This window comes from Anser anser (assembly GCF_964211835.1).
Source record: "Anser anser genome assembly, chromosome: 1".
In the NCBI taxonomy this organism is placed as follows: Eukaryota; Metazoa; Chordata; class Aves; order Anseriformes; family Anatidae; genus Anser; species Anser anser.
Window position 1 is genome coordinate 136,776,617 of NC_139720.1, and position 25,140 is coordinate 136,801,756.

Consider the following 25,140-nt stretch of genomic DNA (forward strand, 5'->3'; position numbering starts at 1 on the left):
TATTTTTAAAGACTGACAACACATAACACCCCAGCTGCACTTTTTCTCTTTCCTCCCACAGGCAAAGGTTAAAAACATGAAAACAGGAGTAGGAAAGGTGGTGGTGTATGAAAGTACTTGAAAGGTATGAAAAACAAAAATTTACTTAGGAAGTTTGAGTGATTTGAGTGAGAAAAAAATCCAGATTAGGTTCCTGAGAGGGAAGGGGTGCTTTAGTCTTCTATGTTATTCTTTGTAGGCTTAAATTAAAAAAGTACAGTGAGACAGCACTGTGCAAGGAGTGGCAGTAAGATTGGTTAGCAATGTAAGAAGCAGGGCAAGACAAAACTGCTGGGGTAAGGCTGAGGTAAGCTAAGGAGATGAGAAGGTGGCAGCAAGTCAGAACAATAGGCCATCTTAGCAAGTATTGGGCCTCACTACTCAGTAAAATGTTAAAAATTCCAATAATAAATGGAGGTTTCTGCAGGATGGGGAAAACAGCTGGTCATCCTCATCATTGCATTCCCAGTAGAAAAGATTGTAAATTGTTAAACAGAAAAACACGCACACACACACACACACACACAAAAAAAAAAAAAGCTTTCACAAGTTTCTGATGTTTACTGCAAGTTTTGTGACACTGAATTTGCTAAAGAGAGGCATTGAGAGAGTAGCATGGCAAATATGGAAAACACTGTCACTGATGGTCTGATGTTATCAGGTTAGGGAGAAATAGCTGGCTCTTCAACAATCTAGATAATTTTTGTCTTAATTTTTTGAACAATCCAAGATGCTTGCCTGGAGATTAACTTGACTTAAAGACTCAAATCACAGGGAAGTATAGACAGTATAAAATCAAGGAACAGAAATAATCAAAAAGACTTCAGAATAGAAATGATCCAAAATAGGTACACCTCAAATGTACATGGTGAGATTCTGAAATACTTTATTATTATTATTCCAATGTCTGTTTCACAATGTTGACAATATAGTGCTAGAGAAATATGCACTATTTATATTATAATTTAAAATTTAAAATTATAAAATTTAAAATTTGATTCCTAATGTTTATTTCCTGTCTGTCTCACTCTAGTATTACCAAAATATTAAGAGAAGGATTTGTAAATTGTGTATGCATTGATGTACAAGATAATGAAAAAAGGCAAGGTACTTCACTGTTTTTCTTACAAGCTTTATCTGGATTTAAGAAGCTTTATCAGTATAGTGATAGCACAGAGCTATCACTTTCCTATGGAGTCTGAGATAATTAAGGGAGAAGAGTTGTTTAGCTGATACAGTCTAAATCAATTCTCTGAGTGCTAATTTCCAAAAATACTGTTAAATTATCTTCTCTCTTTCATTTGTGTGTGTTTCTGAATGTGGTTGCTTTTAAGAGCTTCTTTTTTCTTTTTCTTTCTTTTCCTTTTCCTTTTTTTTTTCTCTCTCTCCACATTCCTAGTCACAACCTAAATGTAAAACACTGTATCAGTTTTTATTCAGGTTCAGTTTCTGGTTTTGTCATACTTCATAATCAGATTAAGATAAAAGTAGACTTAAGATCAGCTATATAGTTTGATATATATGGAGAAAGCTGTAAAGTCCTGTGTTACTTGGCTGCATTCAGTCAGATACCTCTACCAGCACACTCTTAACTCAAGTAAATATTAACCCATTTATACATTTGACTAAATTAAAACTGGCTAAGAAACCCCAAAACTGATGCTGAATAGACATGACTTTTAAATTGTACTAATGAAAATTAGATAGTCCTTTCCATCTTTTCACCCTAGCACAATGCATTAAAAAAAACCTGCAAAATGAATACCAAAATCCTACTATCCTTCTCAAGGACAGTGCTGTTACTTTTTTGCTTTCTTTTCTTCCTTCATGGATATTGAAGAAAAAATGTACTAAAATTGACATGCTGGAAAATAATCTAGCATCTTATATAAATCAGATTGACTCTTTACCTGTTTGGATAAAACTGGTATAATCTAATATCCAATCCATCCTCCTTCAGATCACTCTTGATCTCTATCTAACTGTACAGGATAGAATTCTCCAAAGCTTACAAGGAAGGTTAAGATTTGGAGCAAGATGGGTTAGACATGATGTCCAAAAACCTGTACTACTTGTAATATTTCCAAAGTATCGTTCAACCTTTATTTGAGGTGAATAATGGAACAGTGATTAACATTTATTGCTGAGTCAAGTGGTAATTTTTTAAAACACTGTCGTTCATTTCAGTGAAGCTTTGTCAGTTTAAAAATGGGATCTGATTCCTTGTGTTTATGGTTAATACAGGTGAATTTATCTTTCTTATTAAAAGGAACTAAGCAAGTTTACTCCTTGGAGTTTGGTGCTCATGATGAAATACAAAAAATACCCTGTGTTTCATGAGGACATGAAAGAGAAAGGCAGTGCACTAAAGGGAAATTCAGAGCAGAACAGAAATGTAGTAGCACAAGTTTTACTGCAAATTGTGGGAAAAGCTCTCAAACAGTCATGCAAACCACACCAAAAATAATCAACTGTTGTCAAATATGTGCAAATATAGCAAGTTAAGTGTGTCAAAGTCAGCTAGGATCCAGTTCACTCTGGACTGGAGATTTAATTAGATTTTCCTAATTTTTGAAAGCTATTCCCAAAACAATTTGATAGTTTCAGTGTTTGCAACAAGTAATTAGGAATAACACAGATCTGTCCAAATTCCATCTCTTCCATCCTTCTTCAGTAGGGACTATGAGTAAGCATAAAGCAGTATGATTAAGAATGTGTTTGTTTTATGGTTCAGTGGGAGCTGAATTGATTAAGCTCCTTAACATGTTTTTATTCCTATGCATATTTTAAACCTAATTCTGTTAAGGAATACCAGCATTAAAACAAAATAAAATCAAGCTCTTCTTCAAAGTGCAGAAAATACTTATTTACCTACTATATAGTTATGTTCTCATTTGATAAGTATTGTTTAAGCCAAAAGAAATTGCAGGCTGCAGGAATCTTTCTGTGTGGCACAGAAGAGAGAGACTGCAAGTCAGTTTTCAAGTCCTTATCTGCAAAGGGAAAGAGATGATTGCCTTAAACTGTGTTATCAGGATGAGACCTACTTTAACGCTCATAAGGTTCAAAAGGACTTACGAAGTGGTAAAAGGCTGTCCTAGGTGGGCTTCATCTTGTTGACAAGCAGCTGGCTCTTCAATAGAGGAACCTGTGCTGGGGTAGCTCATGTTCCAAGGCAGTGAAATGCTGCCTCTCACAGGTGCAGTCTCAAAATCACTTTCTTTCCTATGGCGGTTTAGATTCAAAAGATGTGATTAACACCAGCACGCAAAACTCACAAATAAATGAAGTCAGCAGCAGGTCAGAACTTCTCATTGGTCTCTGCTTTCCCATCCACATATAGCCATACAGAAAAGATTCCCCTTTCCTGACTCCTGAATGCTGTTATTGTTAGTCCACCTAAAGACACTCTTCAATAATTAATCAGACTTTGCAGAATAGAATGGATTGTTTTGATTTTGCTTGAAATATCTCATTCTTTTATTCTCCACCATATAGTACTATAGTACAATAAAACATTAAACAGAAAACTCACGACTTTTTTGTTCATAATGATTTCAACACTTCTTTTCTGTCCTAAAATCCCATAAAATTAGGTTACACTTAGAATTTCCTTGTACATTCTGAAAAACAAAAGTTTTTATATATAGCAGCAAACTGACTTGGAACTGTGCCAATTTTTCTCTTTTACGCCGTCTTTACTATAGCTGTATTTTGGGGAACTTTTGCAGAGTTTCTGCAATATATTTATATTATTGCACGCATGAAATATTAACAGGATTGGAGACCTATTTAATGCCTGAATAGTTTTGTGCTAACTCTCTATTCTCAAACAATAATTTCAAAGTTTTTCATAAGTACCACATTTCAAAGTGCAGGAATGCAGAAGCAAGATGAAAATTGTGTATTTTATAAAAGCCATCTTTCATAACACGTAGTTTCTTATTTATTCTTTACTATATTTTCCCTGTGAAAGACTTCCTTTCCTTTTAGCCTAAGAATTAGATGCAACTGCTATGAGATCAGCAAATATAATGCCCCAGGTACCATATTTTACGAACACAGTTCATAATATGATGATACAGGAAGATGATACAGGACTTGGAGCTGTGAATGCCTGATTTGTACCATATTCTCAGAAAGGCTAGCTAAAATATTTGCTCTTTTGCAAAGCTTTCTTAAGCTTGAAAAATGTAGATTAACTATTAATTTTTTTCATGAAATTCAGAAATAAAAGCCAGAGTAATTTTATGAAGAAGGGGATATAGAAAATTAGAAATTAGAAACAGGAATGAGAGAAAGGGAAAATCATCTTACGCTTGTGAATCTTTATTTATCTATTTATTTGTTTTTTTTATCTGTTCTAACCTATTTCACATACAATGTGCACAACACTCATACAGACCTTATCTGCATATCTTATTGCAGGTAGAAAATGTGAAGACATGGGCAACAACTTTATCTTATTTTCACTTCCTTCCTCTGATGTGGGAGAGTGGGCAGATTTGACAACCAGTGTCTCTACACACTTAAAAGGTCTTAAGAGTGAATTTACCACTCTTAGAAGAACAGAAGCAACTGATCTTTGAAGCAGAATTACCTGCTTGCAACCCTTCAAGAGGTTATGAAAACTAGGTACTGCTTGTCCAAGTCTATTAAAACAGGGAGTGAATGCAAGCAGTATATTTCTAAAGTCAATTGGGAAGTATTTGGGAAGTGAATACAAAATATGACAATACATCAGCTGTCATCCATGAAAATATAAATTTGACTCTTCCCACCAAAAAAAAAAAAAAAAAAAAGGTTCATATGCATTTTATCCTCCTAGTTTCCTACTTAGTCTCTCTAGTTTCCTGTTTATATCCCGTGTCATTTCAAAGCATTTTTATATCTATATTCTCAAGGATTTATATTATGGACAGGCACTGTTAGAAGGGCATCAAAGATATTTCCTTTACATATGCACAAGTGTCTTTTGACAGCACATTGCCTAGATATGAGCTGGGCACATAGAAAAACCTCCAAACTGATTTACTCATACCCAAGACCAGAGGTGGACTATGGAAGATATTGACAAGTCATTTTAGATGATGCATTGAGAATTAAGAAATGCTTAAGCAGAGAAACTTCTTAATTTTCATAAATAGATAAAGAAACCAAATTCTGCTTGTGACCTAACTACAAACGAAACTATTTCTATTGTGGAAATATATTTGGCAGTCTGTTTTAGTCCCTGTTTGGATCAAAATTCTAGTGTTATAGTTCATCCATATTCTGGAATTGACTTTATTGAAATGTTGGATTCATACTTTTTTTGTTGTTGTTCTGTGTTATGCCTTCATGTATATTTATTTCATTTTGTTTACTCTTCCCAATTAGAAAATAATAAAGGGAAAATTCCTTGTGTAGATCTGAACTCCTTTTTCTTGTAAGAAAAAAATATAATAATTTATAGATTTTTTTTACTAAAGGCATTTTAAATCTGCAAACGAGCAGTATTCAGATTTTCAACTCCCTCTTCATACGTTTTTCCCTAAGGCATCTATATCTGCTTCTCTTAGTACCCCAAAATAGTCCCTTATTCTGCTTCCCTACAGACATACGCATCGCCAATTCTCTTGGCTCCCTTTTTAACAAGTTTGGGATATTTCAAAAAGACATGGAATCTATTTTTGGATTACATACAGGGAGAAAAAGGAAACTAAAAAGAAATGAAGAATAATATAGGAGTATGAATCATTATGACAGTCAATATGAAGCTTTTTCTTTACTATTAACTGTATTTATCTTAAAAATATATTTAGTGTTTCTGAATACCAGCTTATAAACCATCATTTTTTCTTCTTAACATATGGTAACATTTGTACTTGAGCATGTTTTATTCCAGTTGCATTCAGAATATCTGACATTGATATTATTTTATAAAGGACTAAACTTTATGATGATGAGACAGAATAGGTATGTTCTGATGTATTCAGCATCCCTTCTAGGCTTTCATCAATAGCTATCTATAACTAATCAAAAATCTTTTGAAGTAAAAAAAATAACATTTTCCACGTCTTGACTGAATTTCTGTTCATGTGCAAAATATTGAAGCCTTAATATGCTTGCATATATTTGATCACTAATTCATGAATCAGCTTGTAGAGTTTCTCATTTTTCCTAGCATCACTTTGTATTTATGAAGAACTTATGCACTGATCTTCACAGAAGGAGCTAACATCTTCCTCCATTTATTTTTAAACAGTAAGACCATGTAGAAGATGCATATTTTTGGTCTCTTTCAAACCTCTTGGACTATCTCATTCCCAAGGTCATTCATAGGAAAATGACCGTATTTAAAGCATGCATAAAAAACATAATCCAAGAGCTGGTTTTAGTCATTGTTTTCACCTTGAAGATACTCTCCTTCCAGACATGTTCATATAAATACAGATGTAGATATAAACATAGATGTGGATACATATGCACGTGCAAAGAGAGAGAGAAAAAATATGGAATTCAAAGATCATAGAAAATTAATCTAAGTAATCATATATTTCAATCATATATTTCAAATAGGAAAACAGTAATTATGTTTTGTAGTTATGTATGTAGTTATGTTATGTAGTGATTATCATCACTACAGAGAGTGTTCTGTAGAACAGCCATTGCTGTCCACGCACTCTACCTGTCACAACAAGTAAATTTTATTGTACATATTTAATTCTAACTTTTTTAAAGGTTTCAGGTTCCCATAAACACCCCAGAAACAAAACTAATAATGGATGAACTGACATGCTAGCTAAGTTTACACCTGTATTTCAGAGTTGTGGAGAGCTTCAGATGGTTTGGATTTCTGGATTATTATTATTATTATTTAAGTTTGTGTCTATTCAGCAGTTGTTCTCTGTTTTCTTCTACATTAAACTGACCTTTTAATTTTCATTTGCACCAAAATTAGATACTTTTTTATGACCATGAGGAAAGGTCACCTCTTGACCTAAAACCACACTCAAAAGAATTTGAATTATCTTCAGCTATGTTGTTAAATTTCTAGTTATATCAGTGTTTAGACACCACCAAGGGATCTTTTTTTTTTTCTTTCCTTTTTTTTTTTTCTTTCAGAGTTCAGTAAAAATAAAAACATGATCTGCTAAAGCAAATAATGGAAAATTAGTGGGCTTATTCAGCATGAATAAATCACCATTATTTGTGATACAGGTGCTTACAAGTGGTAAACCATGCTTGCATCCCTAGTGTCATCTGCCACAAGAAGAGAGCCTTGGTCTTAAGGCTAAAAGGGGTGAAGTGACTTATGTTTCAGTTGTAGTGGCTGTATCCATGCTGCACAGCATTACTTTGCGTGGTAATCCCTGTGACTTCATGACAAAATTACTACTTTACATGCATTTTTCTCAGTTGAAAGTTTCTAAGTAACATGAAGGTTTGTTAAGATCACTTGTGTCATACTGTATACCACATGGAAATGTGAGCCTACTTTTTGTGTTCTGGAATGTGAGATGAAGATGCTTGTGGTCCTTTGAAGGTACAGGCCTACTGAGAGATTGATAGGTGATTACAGGAGGAAGAAACATTGTTTGCAGTCTCTCCATGGTCATTTGCCAGTGGCTATTGCCTTCCTTGGGGCATCACCAAGGCAGGTGATATCTAGCTGTTTCTGTGCATCTCAAACTGCCAAGATTAATCTGGAACTATCTGGATAACAAAGGTAACATTTCCTCTTTCTGTACCATTTTTGTCTGGGGCCAGAGGATGATGAAAACTGCGATGGAAACTGCTGATTGATGTGAGGCTATATGACTAAGGAATCCATGTGGCTTGTTCTGAAAAACTAATAAAGAAAACAAGGAAGAGTTAAAACAGTAAATCATCCTGTAAGGACATCAAATGTTGAGCATTTTTTTAGAAGCTAGAGCCCAAGGAGAAGCTATTATGTGTAGCGGCCAAGCTGTCAGATGCAGACCTGACACATCAACAGGTTTGCAGCAAGTGTCCTGTTCACCTGGGAACTGTGGGAATAAAAATGTTGTTTTTGCAGAGTTACATTGTTTAAAGGTAAGGAATGGGGTATTGAGGTATGCTTGCAGTGATAAGAAAACTTAGCAGGCGACCTTGTAAAATGCAGACAACCAGACTTCTTAGAACAATTAGGTGAAAATCACAATGTTAAGTCAAGTCAGATAAGTGAAGAAACATTACCACTTCAAACAGTAAAAAAGTCTAAAGAAATTTGAAATTCAACAGGCTGGCAACTGAAGGCCATGCATTGTCTGTGAAGCATCAGATAGATTGTGAACCTGGATTACCCGCTCAGTGGGGAAACAGGGGAGGGTCCTGTCATCAAAAAGTATATAAACTGTGTTTTGGAACCAGTAGGTGTGCTCCTGCTTGTGGGACGCCTGCCATTGCAATCGCGAATAAATTACTACTTCGCTGAGATCCTCGCCTGAGCCTAAGTTATTGGCTACGGAGTGTTTCTCACAGTATACCTTGCTCTAGTTTGAGATAGTGGGGCTGGGCTCTGGTTTGGGTGTACTATTGTGGTTTTTAGGACAGGAATAACTACCAACCCAATTATCTGTCATGACAAGTAGATAAATTTTAGATCATATGTCACTTCATGGGATTGCTGTTACAACCACCCTATTCCATTGCTTTTGGCATCTTGGGAGTGAACCATCAGCCACACTAAGCTGTGTTTCCAGGAGAACCTAGGAATATGAGGACACTTATACAGTGTTGATAGCAAGGATACAATGGTCCCAACCAATCTAACAGTGTAAGTCTACTTATGACAATACCTTCAGGAGAGGATTTGTATGTTTCATCTCTATTTGTATGCATGTTACAACAAGCAAATTAGCTCCACAGCTGCTCTTAGGTCCTTTGAGTGAAACTCAGGGGTATATTTTTGACTTTTCAGACAATATGAAACTAACTAACAAACCAATTTTATTGGTTGTTTAATGATTTTTTCCCCCTTTTTCTGCTGCCTGTGTCTGTCAACATATTGATATCTATTGCTATGCTGTGTTGCAAAGAAAAAGAAAAAAAAGAAGAAAAAAAAAAAGCTAATTTCACTCATTTTTCTCTGTCTTACTTTGCATTGTTTTCTCTTTTTTGGGGGGAAATTGTCCCTGCTCACAGAAACACAGTCATAACTAAGGGTAGAATTCATCTTTTAGTCAACAACTCATCTGTCTCCTTCTTCAATGCCATGGCCCAAAATTAAATTTCAGAAAGGTTCAGTTTTATATGGCTTTGTACTCAGGTATTCATGAGACAGAAACCTGTTAGTGTTTATGTAAGAACTTCAACTGATGTACACTGCATTTGGAGGCTTTGTTGATGCTGACTCGATTAACATGCAAATAGCTCTTGATGCCTCTGCACAAATTAACATTCCTATCACCTTTATCTCTCAAGATAACTGTTTCTCCTGGCTAAACATCAAAGCTGGATGTCAGTATTTCCCAAGATCTCAAATTTAAAAAGACAGAGTCCATATTTACCAATAATTTCTCCATTTCTAAAATGAATCCCCTGCAGATGAGGCTCCATCTGGTGTGGTTATTAACTATTTTATCTGTGCTCTATAATCACATTGAGATTCTGTAGTGGTCCACTGGAAAGATTGCATTTCTCCACTGATAAACCTTCATAAAGGAATGGATGATGACATTAATACTTGCAGTTTTCTGTCTTTTTCTTTCTTTCCCTTTCTTTCCTGCTGGCAACATTTGATTGTGAGGAAAATAAATATTGCTACATCCAAATTTCCTTGAAGAGACACATTTGAAATTTCATTTCACTTATTTATTTTTATTTATTTATTTTACTTTACTTTACTTTATTTTACTTATTTATTTTTTTTAGCCACTGCTGCCCATTGCTCCTGCTCACCTATGTCCAAAGCATAGCCACTGCTATATGGCCATTGGGCACTGTTCTTTCTGGACAACAGCTACCAGAACCTGTATTTTCCTTCCATTAAGTACCAATCTCCCCTCTGATGCTGTGGTCTTCATACTGTCTGCGTCTTGATTTCTCTCCCAAAGCTGCAGGATCTCTCTGACAGAAATAAAGACCCTTAGAGGTAGCCCTTAAAATACAAACTTGATGAATGGAGCCTTTAAAGATTGACCATTGCAGCCACCATCGTTGTTTTTTTTCACAAGGAATAGAATGCATCAATCTGTATTTGTTAACACTACAGGTGAGAAACATGAAGTAATAGCTACGTTAATTGATGTTTGTTTGTTTGTTTGTTTGTTTTGTTGTTGTTCTTTTTGGTTTTGTTCGTTTTGTTTTTGCTGTTGTTTGTTACTTTAGTGTACTGGTAAGATTTGCAGTATATTTTTATATGCTGTGACTTGCTAGCCCCTTTTTAATAACTAAATTATGTACCTAATTTCTCCATTTTTTCTATGGTTTCCATACATATTTTATCCTGAAGGAAATACTTAAAAGCCTTTTCTAAACTGAATATTTCTGATCTATAACTTCTCCACAGGATCATATTTCATTTGGAGGCATTCATCTCCTTTTTCCCAAGGCTTTTAGCTCATTTTCATCAGATCAATAAGAGTGGTTGTGCCTACACCACAATGTCTGCAGCATTGTGTCAGTGTATCCAAGATAATGTCAAACTGCCAGCTCTGTTTTCAATGACTGTAAAATGAAAATTTGTTATTGGAGAGCTTTTAGTGTAAAGGTATCATGGGTATGTCTAAACTACCCTTCCATCATGATCATCTCACAGCAGTAACTGTAGCAGTGGTATAAACATGAATGGAAAATGATGAAGTTTTATATTCAATGCTGTTTGATTGCCTATAAGTGCATGTAGCAAGGTAAGGTCGAAGTCCCTACAATTAGGTTTTGTTTTCATAGATTTGAAGATTGCCCTCTCCCACTATATATTCTCTCTATTTAAACTGTAAGTACATAATAGAAAGAGAAAGTCTTTTAATGTGTAAATATGTTATCTGTTGGCTCCTTTTGGCTCCACAAGGCTCAATATTTCTTTATTTCAAAAAAATATAGTAAGAGGCGAATGATGCGGGATACAAAGATGTCTATATTTACCTACTTCCTGCATGTGTTAACTCAAAACTAGAAGTCAGGGTATGGGTAGCAGGAAAACCACAGCAACTGCTGCATGCATGCCTGCGGTCCTGAGTTTGTGCCAAGATTTGTTTGGAGGCTTGTGAGGTCTGCACTGAAGGCCCATCTGCTCTGTCTTTGTTGTGATTGTTTCTTCACTGTTGTGGTTGTTGTCTGAAACAATGCCAGCATGGTAAGAGCTACACAGGCTGTATTCAATGTGCTCAAATCTTTGGACAGGTGTTTTACACAACCTCACTATATATATATATATCCTGGGAATTAATATTTATATTGTAAAATCAGTTCTGTACTTTTCAAAAAGTGTCTCTGATTCTTGCTACCTGTTACATTTTAGTTACCTGCAATGAGGAATTAAAAGGGTCAAATCAATTTTAAAGCTCTGTCCAGCACATAAGTGAACAATTGAAAAAAGGCAGGAATCTATTAACATTTAGCTTAGCACACTGAAACTAAGGTATAGGAAAGCAATGAGTAGTAATATAAGAGGGATTTAGTTCCCATCTATTTTTTGTTTATTAATATACTTTATGTGAAAGGTACTTTAGGACTGCAACAAATACTCTAGAAGTATTAGTTCTTAATAACACAAATCATAACACTGCTTAAATCTATTAAGATGGTCTTAAATATATTTTAAGTCCAAGAAGTTTGAAACTCTCTACTAAATATTAAAGGAAATGCATTGCAGAATTTGTCTGAAGAACAATATTGTGAATTTTGATTCATTAGATGATTTTCATTCAACATTTGTCCAAAACATCTGTCAAAACACATTATCTTAAATGTGTTCATTCACAAAAGAATCCTAATACAGAAGAGAAATATACAATTTCATACATATGCACACACACATGCATATGTATACTATAACTTGTGTATTTCACACAGACCTGACTCCTACTAAATCTAATTTATAACAATTTTGAATGTAAATGTATATATTACAGTATTGCATTCTTCAGAGTGAAAGCAGAAAGTACCATGGGTTCATCCCATGGAATAGATTCCAAATTTAAAATTCCAAATTCAAATTTCAAACAATTCAAAATAATTCAGATGCCTCTGATTTGAATTAGCTCCTAACAATGTAAGCTAACATATTTTTTGCTGTCTTTACTGCATTCATTCCTATGTTTAAGGGCTCTCTCTCTCTCTCTCTTTTTTTTTTTTTTTAACAGCAGGATGAATGCCAAAATATTCTCTTTGTGGACTAGAAAACTCTTAGTTCATCAGCATTTGAACTGTGATCAAACTATTCTGAGCATCTCTGAGAAGAGCTCTTGTCCCTAATGACCTCTTGTACTGAACTGAAGCATTAAATTATATATCCAGAATGAAAATGTGAAATTAAAATTTAAATGAAAAATAAAAACACAAAATGCATTTTTCCCCCCTTTCATTGTCCTTTCCCCTTACTTGTGGGTGGTTGTTGTTTTTTTCTTGGAAAAGTAATGCTTTTTCCTGAGTGAAGCTGATGAATCATAGAAGCTTTTCCATCTGGAGAGGCTTTACTGTTCCAAATCTCCAAACTCACATTGCTCTTAATTCTCCATTATATTAAATGCATAAAAACATTTTACCAGACACTGTAGGTTTATTTCAGTTAAGGGGAATTCTCTGATGGTGGAGATCTGCCATAGTAATGTGTTTGCCTCCCCACATCCTTTTGGCATAGAAGATGTACATGTGAAAAAGGATGTAATTCTGACTTCCCTCTATTTCACTAGCATATGAATGCTAAAATGCATTGTTGAAGTAATTGGCTAAGGGCAAAAACTGAAAATGTACAAGGGCTGTTCTAACTTACGACAAGAACTAACATTTGTGTAGCCTTAGAAGACATTCAAAAATGTGGTACAATTTTCTTTTTTTTTTTTCCCCATAAACTATTGCAACTCTTCCTTGGGCAAACTCTACAATGAAATATAATACAGAAATCAAGATGGAATAAGGATGAATAATATTTCCTTACTACATCCTGAGACTTTTCAAAACAAGGACAAAGAAGCAGAAAAGCAGCTCAAAGGCTTTGGTTTCCTGAGATTTGGCTTGTACTAAGATGTAATATAATGATTCCCTGCGCTATAATCCCACTGCTGGAAGTATTTCTGTTATGTTTTTGATGAAACTGTAATTAATTCATTACAGGCTTGACTAATAATTTTTTTTTCTGTCCTTTGGACACATCTTTGTCCTGTACAGGGACAGGTGGAGAAATTTCCTTAAGAAAATGAAATGGGAGAAAATAATCTGTAAAATACTTATTTAGATAGAGAATGATTATCCATCATATATTTAATACAATCATCTTTTTTTAAGACACCTTTTAGCTGAAATCTGTTACAGAGTTCCTTACAGAGATTTGAAACTAAAAATGAGCCTTCACGGTGCTGTCACTATCCGGTATTTGTTATTACTTGAAGGATTTCTGCAATTTCCATCTTACATTTGTTTAAACACCAAATTTTTCAAGGAAAAAAAAATAGTTGATGGGTAAAATGGCCCAGAAAGCTTCTAGCTATCTGTCCCAAACAATACTAGTGACAGAGATGTGGAAGAACAGCCCTCAGTGTGTCTTAACAACTGGAGTGTTTTCCAAGTTATTCCAACCATTTTTGCAATCAATAACTTATAGGCTGTACTGCTGAAGCACAGCACATAAGGTTCTTGGTTTACATCTGTTTCAAGCCGGTTTATTTAAGTATAGCCATAGAGGGTGAAAGACAGAGCAATAAAACCCCAGTCCTGCAATTACAACTCTGATAGCAGATTCATAGGCCTGGTCTGAACCCATTATCTCTACAATCCTAGAAAGCACCAGAAATTCCAGCACAGTGCTACACAAAAGTGGAACCTGTTCACGCAGAACCAATTGCAGGATAAAGGCTATAAACATCTTCAAGGAAGCATGCCTAACAGCCTGCTTACCAGGTTGCTCAGTAAAAGAGGTAGCTGCCTGTCGATTTTCTATTTTTCTGCTGCGTTTTTCCATTAAGGGAAAGTCTGTCTAAAATAAATGGATTTTGGTGGATTTTCAACAACAAAAAAAGAATGTTTGGTTTTAGTTTTGCTTCTCTTCCAAGGGATAATGGTATGGTAAACCAAGGGGTTTGAAGTTAATACCCTTGACTACACCATTTTTCAAACTACACATTAAAAATGAGATCATTTAGAACCTACCAGATTTAATTCAGTGGGATTTGTTTTATTAAATCTAATACAAGCCAGAACACAGTATATAGCTCTACTGCTGAAAACAAACAAACAAACAAAAAAGCCCTCAGCTGAGTGTTTTGCTGAGATTTGAATATTATGTATGACAATTTACTTCACTAATCTCTAAAATATCCCCAGTCTTATTCTGTAGTCCCTACAGCAAACAGACAAATGCATACATTTAGCTATGTGGGTACTTATTGTTTCAGGAAACTTCTGTTAATAAAACATCTTTGCATCTATTTTCATTGTCTCCAGTTCAAATTCAGCCCAAGTCAATGGTACTTGTTACCTTCTAGATAAACTGGAAATCTTTTTCAACACATTTGGCAACTCTGAAGAAAATCTAATCTTACGAGACCAAGGATGGAGTAAGCTCTGAAAATTCAGCCAAACTTTCACCAAAAGAAACCATTCTTCCATATTTAATTCAAATGTCAATTACATTCCAGAACATTTATTATTCTGGAATTAATTATATTTCAGGGCCTAACTTCTTTTTCAGCTTACTTGTTGTACTGTGGTCCGCTGAAGCAATTTCTTGTAGCCTTTGCATGAGACTTATTCCAGAATCTCAGATGCATGTGTAAGCGATTCATTATGGCTGGACCACAGATGTTCAAATGGCTCGTAGACATCTGATTTAGTTGTTTGTTTGTTTGTTGTTTGTTTTATTGCAAACAGAGCTAGCAGAAATTCACAGTCTCAAAAGAGTATTGACTGATGCATGTTGCAGAGTGCAAGCCACTTAGTCCAGAACCTGATAGAAATGCATTGATAGCTACTGTGACATGACCAAAGGTAGAAAAGAGGTTAATGAATGAGAAGATAATGGTGTTTTTCAATTTGATAGGGATTTCTTGGATGAACAGCTTTTAAATGTCACGTTACTAAAATCATTTTACTGCAACATACCTGATGAAATAAGTTGTTTCATTAAAAAAAAGGCTGTGGTGTGTGTGATTTAGCAGTTATGATAAACTTCCCAAGGGGACATTGAGGCCAAATAAATTAAATACGAATAAAGAGAAAATGACACAAGAAAGAAGGAAAGAAAGAAAAAGAAGGGGGGGGGGGGGGGGGCAGTGTCTTTTTGTAGTGATCTGGGTCATGCTCCTAAATCTACCTGCCTCTAGTTTATGCCATAGTAATGAATTAAAAAATCATAGTATGAATCTTAGTCTATCAGTGTACCCACAGTCTACACTCAGGGCCTTGCTTCTAGGCTAGTGAGGCAAGTACTAAGGTAGCTATTAAAGCACAGTTTGCAGAGCAGTCCAGATAGACTGACCACATCCTGTATAATCATGTACAGTGATCAGTACATGACTTGTTAACAGCAAGCTCTGAACTAGGCTCAGGAAGAAAAGGCCAAGAAAGAATTGAGCATGCTTCCTAAAAACATCAGATCTTTAACTTTTAACGCTGAATGTTTCAGGGGAATGTTGTGATAGAGAAAAACAAGGTAGGTTCTTTACAGTTCCCTTAAAAAATATTTAATTCCTCTTTCCTTGTTGACAAAGCTTCCTGGAATACAATTCTAAAAGTTTTACTGAAATTTTCTGCTCCAAAGGATGCTGTTTGCAAAAATCATGTTATTTACTTATTAATTTTTAACTTGAGAGGTTAGTATACAAAAATATGTGATTGGATTACCTTTGCCTGAAAGTTAATCAACAGTTCTTATGTATCACTATATCAATTTCTTTTCTGAACTAAGACAAGGACAGTGAGACACATAGCTTGCCTTTGTGAGGATTACATATTTACCCTCCACAAATATGAATTGCTTGCTTGTTGTTTTTATTATTATTATTATTTTATTAGAATTCTGTTGAGTTGAATCACTACTACAAGGTTATTTTCTTAGAAAATCCTTGTTAGATTTTACCCTCTCAGCAATGCTAGAGTGTTTGATACTTTATCAAAATGACAGTGCTTAGAGCAAATTAAATATTTTGAGAGTTAAGAGAGGACTGTACAGGTCAGCAAAATGATTAACAGCCCTATCAACCTGATCTATCTCTGTGGTGTTTCTTCTGAAGGTAATGCTTTGATGCCAAGGATAGTACTTCTCTGACAAGGAGGAGTTTAAATTCACTGTTATAAATGTCTGTCCTTCTGTTCCTAACCTCTCACAATTCCAAGCATCAGTTATGGAAGGCAACAGATTTTACACACACCTTTCCTTGATAGGGAAGACACAGCAAAAAATCTGTGGAGATATAGTAGGCAGTACTTAATTTATCACAATTCCCAAGTGTTTTGAAGCAATGGGTTTGAGAAACACTGGGACATTCCAATCTAAATGGGCAATTATGGGCATAAATGTCACAAATACCAGGACAATACAGACATGGCACTGGTATGAGCAGAGTGATAGTTATGAATGGTCTTTCCATTCCACCATTTCTATAGTCACAATTACTGCAATATGATAGAAAAATGCACTTAAGTATAGCAAATATTTTATATCTCCTATGTCCAAGATAAGATTTGAAAGTAAAAGCTAACATATCAAATAAACTACTCCACATCCTGTATATCCTCTGAAAAAAAAAAAAAAAAAAAGGGGGGGAAAAAAGGAAAAAAAAAGCACACTCTAGGCAGTTGTTTTGAAGCATTTTTAATCATCAGCATAGTATTAATATCACTGTGATCACCCTATGAACGTTGAAAATAGTAAAAAACAATTCTTACTGGTTTTGTGTCTACCCATTGTATGTCACATACTCTTTTGGTTTGGTTTGACATAGTTTTGCCCATGTGTGCCTTTTGGAATGGCTTTGATTGACTATCAGAGAGGAATGGGCAAAATTTTAAACACTGTAAATGAAATTAAATTTAGAATTAAATTTAGCAAGAGACATCAAGGATAACAAGAAGAGCTTCTTCAAATACATCAGCAGCAAAAGAAAGACTATAAGGAAAATGTGGGTCCGCTGCTATATGAAGTGGGTTCCTTGGTGACAGCAGATACAGAGAAGGTGGAGTTACTGAATGCCTTCTTTGCTTCAGTCTTCACCACTGAGGCTAGCCCCCACACACTACCGAGCCCGGAAACAAGAGAGAAAACCTGGAGAGTGGAAGACTTTCCCCTGGTTGAAGAGGATTGAGTTAGAGGTTATTTAGGCAAGCTAGACACCTGCAAATCTATGGGCCCCGATGCGATGCACCTGAGGGTGCTGAGGAAACTGGTGGGCGTTATTGCTAAGCCACTCTCTATCATCTTCAAATGGTCTTGTAGAGGTGCCTGAGGATTGCAAGAAAGCTAACATTATGCCAGTCTTCAAGAAGGGCAAGAAGGAAGACCCAGGAAAGTACAGGCCTGTCAGCCTCACCTTCATCAATGGAAAGGTGATGGAGCAACTCATTCTTGAGACCATCTCTAAGCATGTGGAAGAAAATAAGGTGATCAGGAGCAATAAAAATGGATTCATCAAGGGGAAGTCATGTTTAACCAACCAGATAGCCTTCTATGATTAGATGACTGGATGGATGGATGAGGGGAGAGCAGTGGATGTTGTCTACCTTGACTTCAGCAAGGCTTTTGACACTATCTCCCATACTATGCTCCTGGGCAAGCTACAGGAGTATGGGATCTCCGTGGACAGAGGGGTGAACTGGCTGGATGGAAGAGCTCAGAGGGTTATGCTCAACAGTGCCAGGTCTAGTTGGAGGCCTGTGGCTAGTGGTGTCCCCCAGGGGTCAGTACTGGGTCCAGTGCTGTTCAACTTACTCATCAATGACCTGGATGAAGGCACAGAGTGTACTCTCAGCAAGTTTGCAGATGATGCAAAGCTTGGCAGAGTGGCTGACACACCAGAGTCCCGTGTGGCCGTTCAGAGGGACCTGGACAGGCTGAAGAGTTGGGAGGAGAGGAACCTCATGAGGTTCAACAAGGGTAAGTGCAGGATCCTGCTCTAGGTGACCCTGCTTGAGCAGAGGGCTTGGACTAGATGATCTCTGGAGGTCCCTTCCAACCTCATCCATTCTGTGAGTCTGTGATTCTGTGAAATGTGTTTAAAGTCTGAGGGAGAGGAAAAATATATACATGTATATAATGAAGTTTTTCACTCTGGCAGTCCATGAAAATATTATAAATAATCACTTTTGCCTATCTATTGTTGCTTTTAACCATGTTTACCTGTTTCCAAGGGAGTAAATTAAACATACCCACTAGAAGAAGAAAAAAAAAAAAAAAGTGCTAATTACAAGATTAAAGCAGTATTGAAATCAGTAACCAGCAAGTAAACATGAATACGTTTATATTTCAAATGAGCCCTGTATCCTTTTGCATTAAGTGGGAAATGTAGACTATTCAACAATAAAATAATGGTAAGAGTAAGAGAGGAAATAGGGTCATGTTATATTTACTAGGGCTTGCAATGTACCCTGATCAAAATCATTTTCTGTAATTCTGTACAAATGCTCAAATTTAACCAAAATTCTCCAATGTCATAACTGATCAAGATATTTCTTTTTCTTATGCAATTCCACTTAGTAATTTATGCCAATTTTACTCATGCACATTGTAAGATACATTTTTGGTTTTGTTTGTTTTGTTTTCCAGTAATAGCACATATATTTGAACTGTCTTTTTCACCTTACCTGTTTTTTCAACGGGGTCTGTACAAATTTTTTCAACACAGAAACTGAGAGCCAAAATAAACCCTTCAGTGGACTCCTTAAATGGCTTCTGGTATCACTTATAGCCTTTTTTTAGGGTAGAGAGAAAGTGGAGGGCACAATAAATGTTCTCAAAAACTGCTGTGATTCACAACTTAATATATGAAGTAAAAAAATTAATATTAATATAAATTTTACTTCTGTCTAGGAATAACATTAAGTAGGTCCCTATAATTTTGTACAGCAGAACAGTCTAGTTTAACACAGCTCACCCAGTGTTTTCCAAATAGATAATATGTTAAGCTACTGCAGGGAGGGCTAAAGTGGAATATGTCCTGCTTCTAATTCTAGATCTAGGTTTGAAGACTGAAAGTCAATAAAGAATTAAGGCTTATTCTGACACTTCAGAGGCTAAATGTTTTAGAAAACTGGTAAAGGAAGACTATTCTCAAAGATCACTGCTTGGCTCAGCTGTAATAACGAAACAATAGTCATGTAAATATTTGATATGTCTTGGTATGATCTCTAGAACCTAACTAAGGGTCATTTAGCCTAAGGGCTAAGCAAAATGGCAAAATGATGGTGGGAAGGGAGGGGGGAAGAGGAGGAGAAATTAGCCTCTTTCTCTTTTCCTCTTATTCATTTCTGGTTTCGAGAAGGAGTAACGGGAAAAAAATAGAGATGAATAAATATAAAGGTATATAAATACTGTTACTTTGGGAAAATTCATTTGGGTGACATATCTTTCTCAAAGAATCACTGTCAAGTACACTGCAGTGTCAATATGTTGACAGCAAGCCTCATCATGACTATAATTTGTGAGTCATTCTGCTAGTTCGTGTCTGGTAAAAGCAAACTGTCCTTGAACACTGAATATTTTTTCTCTCTCAAAGTGGCCAGTGACTCTCCCTTCAGCATAACATCCCTGAGATGCAAGAAAATGGCTTGCTTTACTATGACAAGATAAACTATGTTCTTGTCATCCATGATAATCTGCAGATAATTCAATATCCCAGTCAGGTCTGATCTGGCTACTTTACAACCCAAATGTGACTGGTTTTCCTACAGTTGTACTACTGATTCAATACAGCAGTGACTGCTATGCCTTTTTTTTTTAAAAAAAAAAAAAAAAAAAAAGCATTAGCCCAAAGAAAAATGCAAAGAAGTCAAAATATATTTGTTGACTTCAAATAAAGTAATATCCTGGGGAATTTAAAGTCCTATTCACTGCACTTAGAGCTCTCAAATGCTACCTTTCACAGTTTGGTAGCACAGATTAAAACACCCAACAAAAACATGCTGAATTATTGAATCATATCTGTAGTTCCACTCCCATTGCTGTGTATTTTCAGTCTGCTACATTTGGAAATAAGATATGAATCACAATTGTGTTAATTAGATATGCATAAAAAGTTTTATGTTTAGGCAGAACTCATGCTCTGGGAAAATATGTCAACCAAACTGAAAATATAACACTGGCAGATCCTATAGAGTTTCCCATTTCTGGCACATAATTTCCAGTAATGATCAGAATGATTGTAGGGGAAATAAACAGTCTGCCTCTTAGACTCTGTAAAATATAGCCAAATATATCGTAAATATAGATTTAGTATAATCCATTTCTACTATTATTTTGATAGTAGTTAAGCCATGTCAAAAAGTACTATAGAGGCAAATATAACCTGTAAGCTGCCAAGACTATATTTTGGTTTTGGTTTTAGTTTTGGTTTTGGTTTGGTCAGTAATCATTCTATTTTTATGGTGCATAGTTTTTAGGTGTTTTTTTTTTGTTTTTTTTTTTTTTTTTGTATTATGTATGGTATTATGTGTGTAACATAGTTTTCAAAGGTTAATAGCTGTTTGCTCAGTGGTGATTTTAGAGATGCTCCCCATCTTGGCCATTGTCACAGCTGTGTCTTAAGGATCACTGATAATATTAATCTGTGCTGAATGGGAAGGTTATATTTCCTGTCATCATGCAACAACATAACAACATCAGGGGAAAAGTAAAAAGAAAAAGGAAAGAAAAATTGCTGATCCACAGCTTTGGTTGAAATAGTTAATGTCTGTTTCAACCTTGTAAGAATTTTTGTTTTAATCTTGAGTAAAAAGTATGGAGTTAATATAAGTCCTGTGATGAAAACCCAAAGAAAGACAAAGAAAATTGTCCAAATATGCCCCTTCTCAACTCTTCCTTCCACCCAAGAAATTCAGATGTGTGCTCAGGTGATATCCCCTGGAAATGAGGGCAAATACACTGAAAGAGACAAAAGGGTAGGGCTGAAACTTCATTTTACATATGTTCTTTCATTATATTTGAAGGCATTTCTGTTAAAAAGGAAAGCATATTATAAAGTACAAAAAAGTTTTAATTATCTTTGTGTATGAAAGTTTGTGCAGGTATTTATGTCTGAGGCCTTCAAATATAAAATAACAGCTTATTCTAGGGAATTGAAAAGTTAAAGTCTTGAGCAGAAAGAATGTTTTCTTCGGAGACTCTTTTTTAGAGGTCTTGATGAGCTCTGTAGTGGGACTGGCATTTAGTTTCCTTTGAGCTGCAATAGAGTCAAGTCTGCTAATATTCTCTTTCCAAGAAGCCGTGTTAGTCATAAATAATACATTTATTGTAACCTAAGAAAAAGCACAAGAAAGATGGTTAGGAACATTGTAGCAGTGAGCTAGTAAGAATGCAGCAAGTGCTGAGCAGCTAGTCAAAGTGGATGAGGATGAGGACCAGGACCAGGTCATGGGAAGGTCTGGTGGGGCAAGCAAGGGAGGGGGAGGTGAGGGAAACAGCTCTTATCTCAGCAGCACTGTCAGTCTGGATCAGGCTTTGTTGTCTTTAAAGATCTGACAGTCCCTGGCCAATGGGGTGGGGCTTGTTTGTTTTTGCCTTTTTTTTTTTTATTTCATTTTTATTAAAGTATCATTATATGGTTGGCATTTGTGAGTGGGAAAAAAAAAACTCACTAAAAAAAAGCTCACTAAAAAGCTCACTAAACACTATTTAACATTTTTTTCTCACCAAATTTCCAGGTTCCTTTGTGGAGTGGTGTTTTATTAGCAATTAATTTCAATTCAAATACAATCGTTGTTTGTGTGATCTGGCAGAAAAATTACAATCATATTATATTTGAGGAAAATATTTAAAGAACTAATGATGTGTGAGTTCAAAAATATTGGATCATTGATAGAATTTGGATAATCTATAAGGACCTTAAAGATGATAAATAAAGCGGAAGGAAGGAAGGAAGGAAGGAAAAGATACAAAGTAAGCAGCATTATATCAAATCTAACAAAGGAAATCAATAGGACTGTCATGTTTAAATCAGATGAAAACAACTCTATGAATTCCCGTCATTGTAATATATTGTAATTGTAATTTTGTCAATTGTAATATTGTAAATAGTGACTATAAAGAGTGTGAAAGAGCCTTTGAACATGAGAGAAGTTATTCTTCTTCAAAGACATTTAGTTAAAATTTTACATAGCAAAATATGTAAAGAAATACATATATGAGTGGGGGAAAAAGAATAGCTTAAATGGATAAGTCAATAAACTTCTATTGCTGGACTTGATTAGAATTTGTCCATGATGGGGTTTACGTAGCCAAATTATCCAGATAGCAAAAGACTACTAAAAATGGAAACAATGTACTGTAAGGAAAATATTTCAATTGAGCTATCCCAAAAATGTAAAAATAATCAGATATTTTAAAATTTAAAATTGCCAGCCAGTTAATTTATATAAAACTGGCTACATTAAATTTAATGTTACATTACAGTAAATCTACTGGAGAAGATTGACAGGATTTTTTAGCTAATTTAGGAATACTAGCTGATAATAAAACAAGTAGAAGAGATGTATTCATCTCATGAACAATTGCACTAAAATATGAAAATCTTCTTCTTGGAAGTTGGAAGATCTCATTTTCAAACTGAAAGGTGTTTGGAATTCCTCCAGCTATGAAGCTATTCATCAATTATGAAATAATTGATGAGTGATCAAGTATATATAATATTTGCTACGCAAGAAGGTCTAAAAGAGGCATATAGTCAATACAAAAAGCAGACACAAGTAATATATCACACATGCTTCAAATGAAAATAATAAAATATTTTCACATGCAAAGCTTTGACATACCATTTCATAGATATACACTTTTACACTGTTATAAGCACACAAAAATATATTTGTTGCTGAAGTAAAGCTGAACCAGATAAAAGAACGATTTGCAATACTCTTCTCATGGGATTTTGATAACCTAGGCAGTTCTGAAACAGTATGGCTCAATTCAAAACACTGTAAAGAATGAAAAAAGACAACTACTATTGGCAGTAGGCCAAAGCAATTACCTAACATTGATAATTGGAAAGCTAAGCAATTAGTTAACAATGTTACTAGGCACTTTGCTAGGTTGTTTCTTCTGGAAAGAGGAAGACATTCTGAAAGAGACAGGTATTCCTTAGGTACAATTCAGTTCATTCACAGAGAATGTCTATACCTCCTTGTTTTTACTGAATAGATTTCATTCATAATTGTTTATTTATGGCTAGCTAAACATCCCTGACGTTTTTGCTGGTGCCATTCATGTGAAAAATTGCAATTTTGACTGTCTTACCTGATGGCTAATTCATCACTCTGAGCATATTGTAATACAGCTAAAGATGAGCAGCATTATTCAGCCACTTTTGGGGTTATATCAATCTGTCAAAAAATGTGTCCTCCAAGACTGCAATTTTCCCCTCAAAATTGCTGTGCCCCAAGGTATGTCAAGTAGACATTATCTATCCTACAGTAGTTGGAAAATGCTGGAGACCCAGTAAATTATGTACCAGCAAAGCAATTTTCATAGGAAAAGCATGCTTGCATCAATTTATTTTTTTTTTTGTATGAAATGTCCTTGCATTATGTCATATCTGAATGTCATACAGCCAGATGGATATTTTGAGGCAAAGCTTTTTTTCAGTTTACTCTTTTACATACAGCTTCCAACTCCGTCTAAATCCTAAAATAACATCCTGCTATGTCTTTCCTGATACATCCTATGCCTTTCTTTTACATAAGGGCAGAATAAGAGGAAATATTGTCTAACATTATAAAGCTAGTCTGAAATTCTGAAACTTGAAGATATAGTTCTAAAAAATCACAACAGATAATTCTTAAAATAACTACCTTCAGAACCAAGGCTTTAAAAGGTGCCAACTGTTCTGATCTGAACAGTACTTTAAAGTAAATTTATAATGACTAAAAATAAATAAGGCGATCTCAATAAAGGTCAAACATTAAACAAAACAAAACATAGCATTAACTGATGAAGGGTAGCAGTTTACCTAACAGCTCATTGCAAGTCATCTTTAGTATATCATTCCCATTTAAATTCTGGACTCGGCCATGCAGAATAGCTTTAACAAAAGAAGTAACTGAAGCAAACAACAACAGTTAAGGACTGTTAAAAAGAGTATATTTAATCCCTTGCAAAGGGTACATAGGAGAATAAGCTTATTAAATAATATTAACCAAAAAAAAAAAAGTAAGGAAATAGAAAAGAACAGTGTTAGTCAGGACTGAAGGCAAAAGATATTAATTTTCACAGGTTTTCTTTGCTAAATTTGCTTTTCATTCTCTTTCTCACCATATTCACTATACCATTGCAAATGGTTGGCTTGAGTCCTTTTCAGATAATTTGCTGAGGTGACCATTTGGAGGAAGTTTCCCAGAAATCAAAGCAGCCAACAGCTAGTTCTTATACAAAAAGGCACTCTACAAAAGCAACACTTACTACGGTAGATAGAACTGGTCCAGTGGGGTTTGAACTTAAAAGTTAAGCACCAAGTAGGACACAATAAACAAAGAACTTGAAGGGACTTCAAGAGGCCATTAGTGCATTGTTTGACCCTAGGAAAGCACAACTATATCTATGTCATTTCTAACAGACACTTGTCTAATCTGTTTCTTAATGCTCCTGTGAGATTTCACAACTTCCCCAGGCAACCAATTTGCTTCACTAATCTTAGAATTAGAAAAGGTTCTATGATATCTAAACTAAATCATAATGCAATTTAGGCAGCTTACTGTTTGTTCTGTTTTCTGCAAATGTTATTTCTGCATTTGGAGATTTTG

General features: G+C 35.1%; 1 long non-coding RNA gene across 1 annotated transcript in view; it reads right to left on the reverse strand.

Moving 5' to 3' along the window:
* Positions 1-570: 570 nt before the first annotated feature.
* LOC310893064 overlaps positions 571-25,140 on the reverse strand; it is a 62,417-nt gene continuing 37,847 nt past the window's right edge. Inside the window, exons 2-3 of the long non-coding RNA XR_014578678.1 lie at positions 3,118-3,264; positions 571-3,032 (exon numbers count right to left, since the gene is read on the reverse strand). This is a non-coding gene — a long non-coding RNA (uncharacterized lncRNA). The remainder of the gene's footprint in view (positions 3,033-3,117; positions 3,265-25,140) is intronic.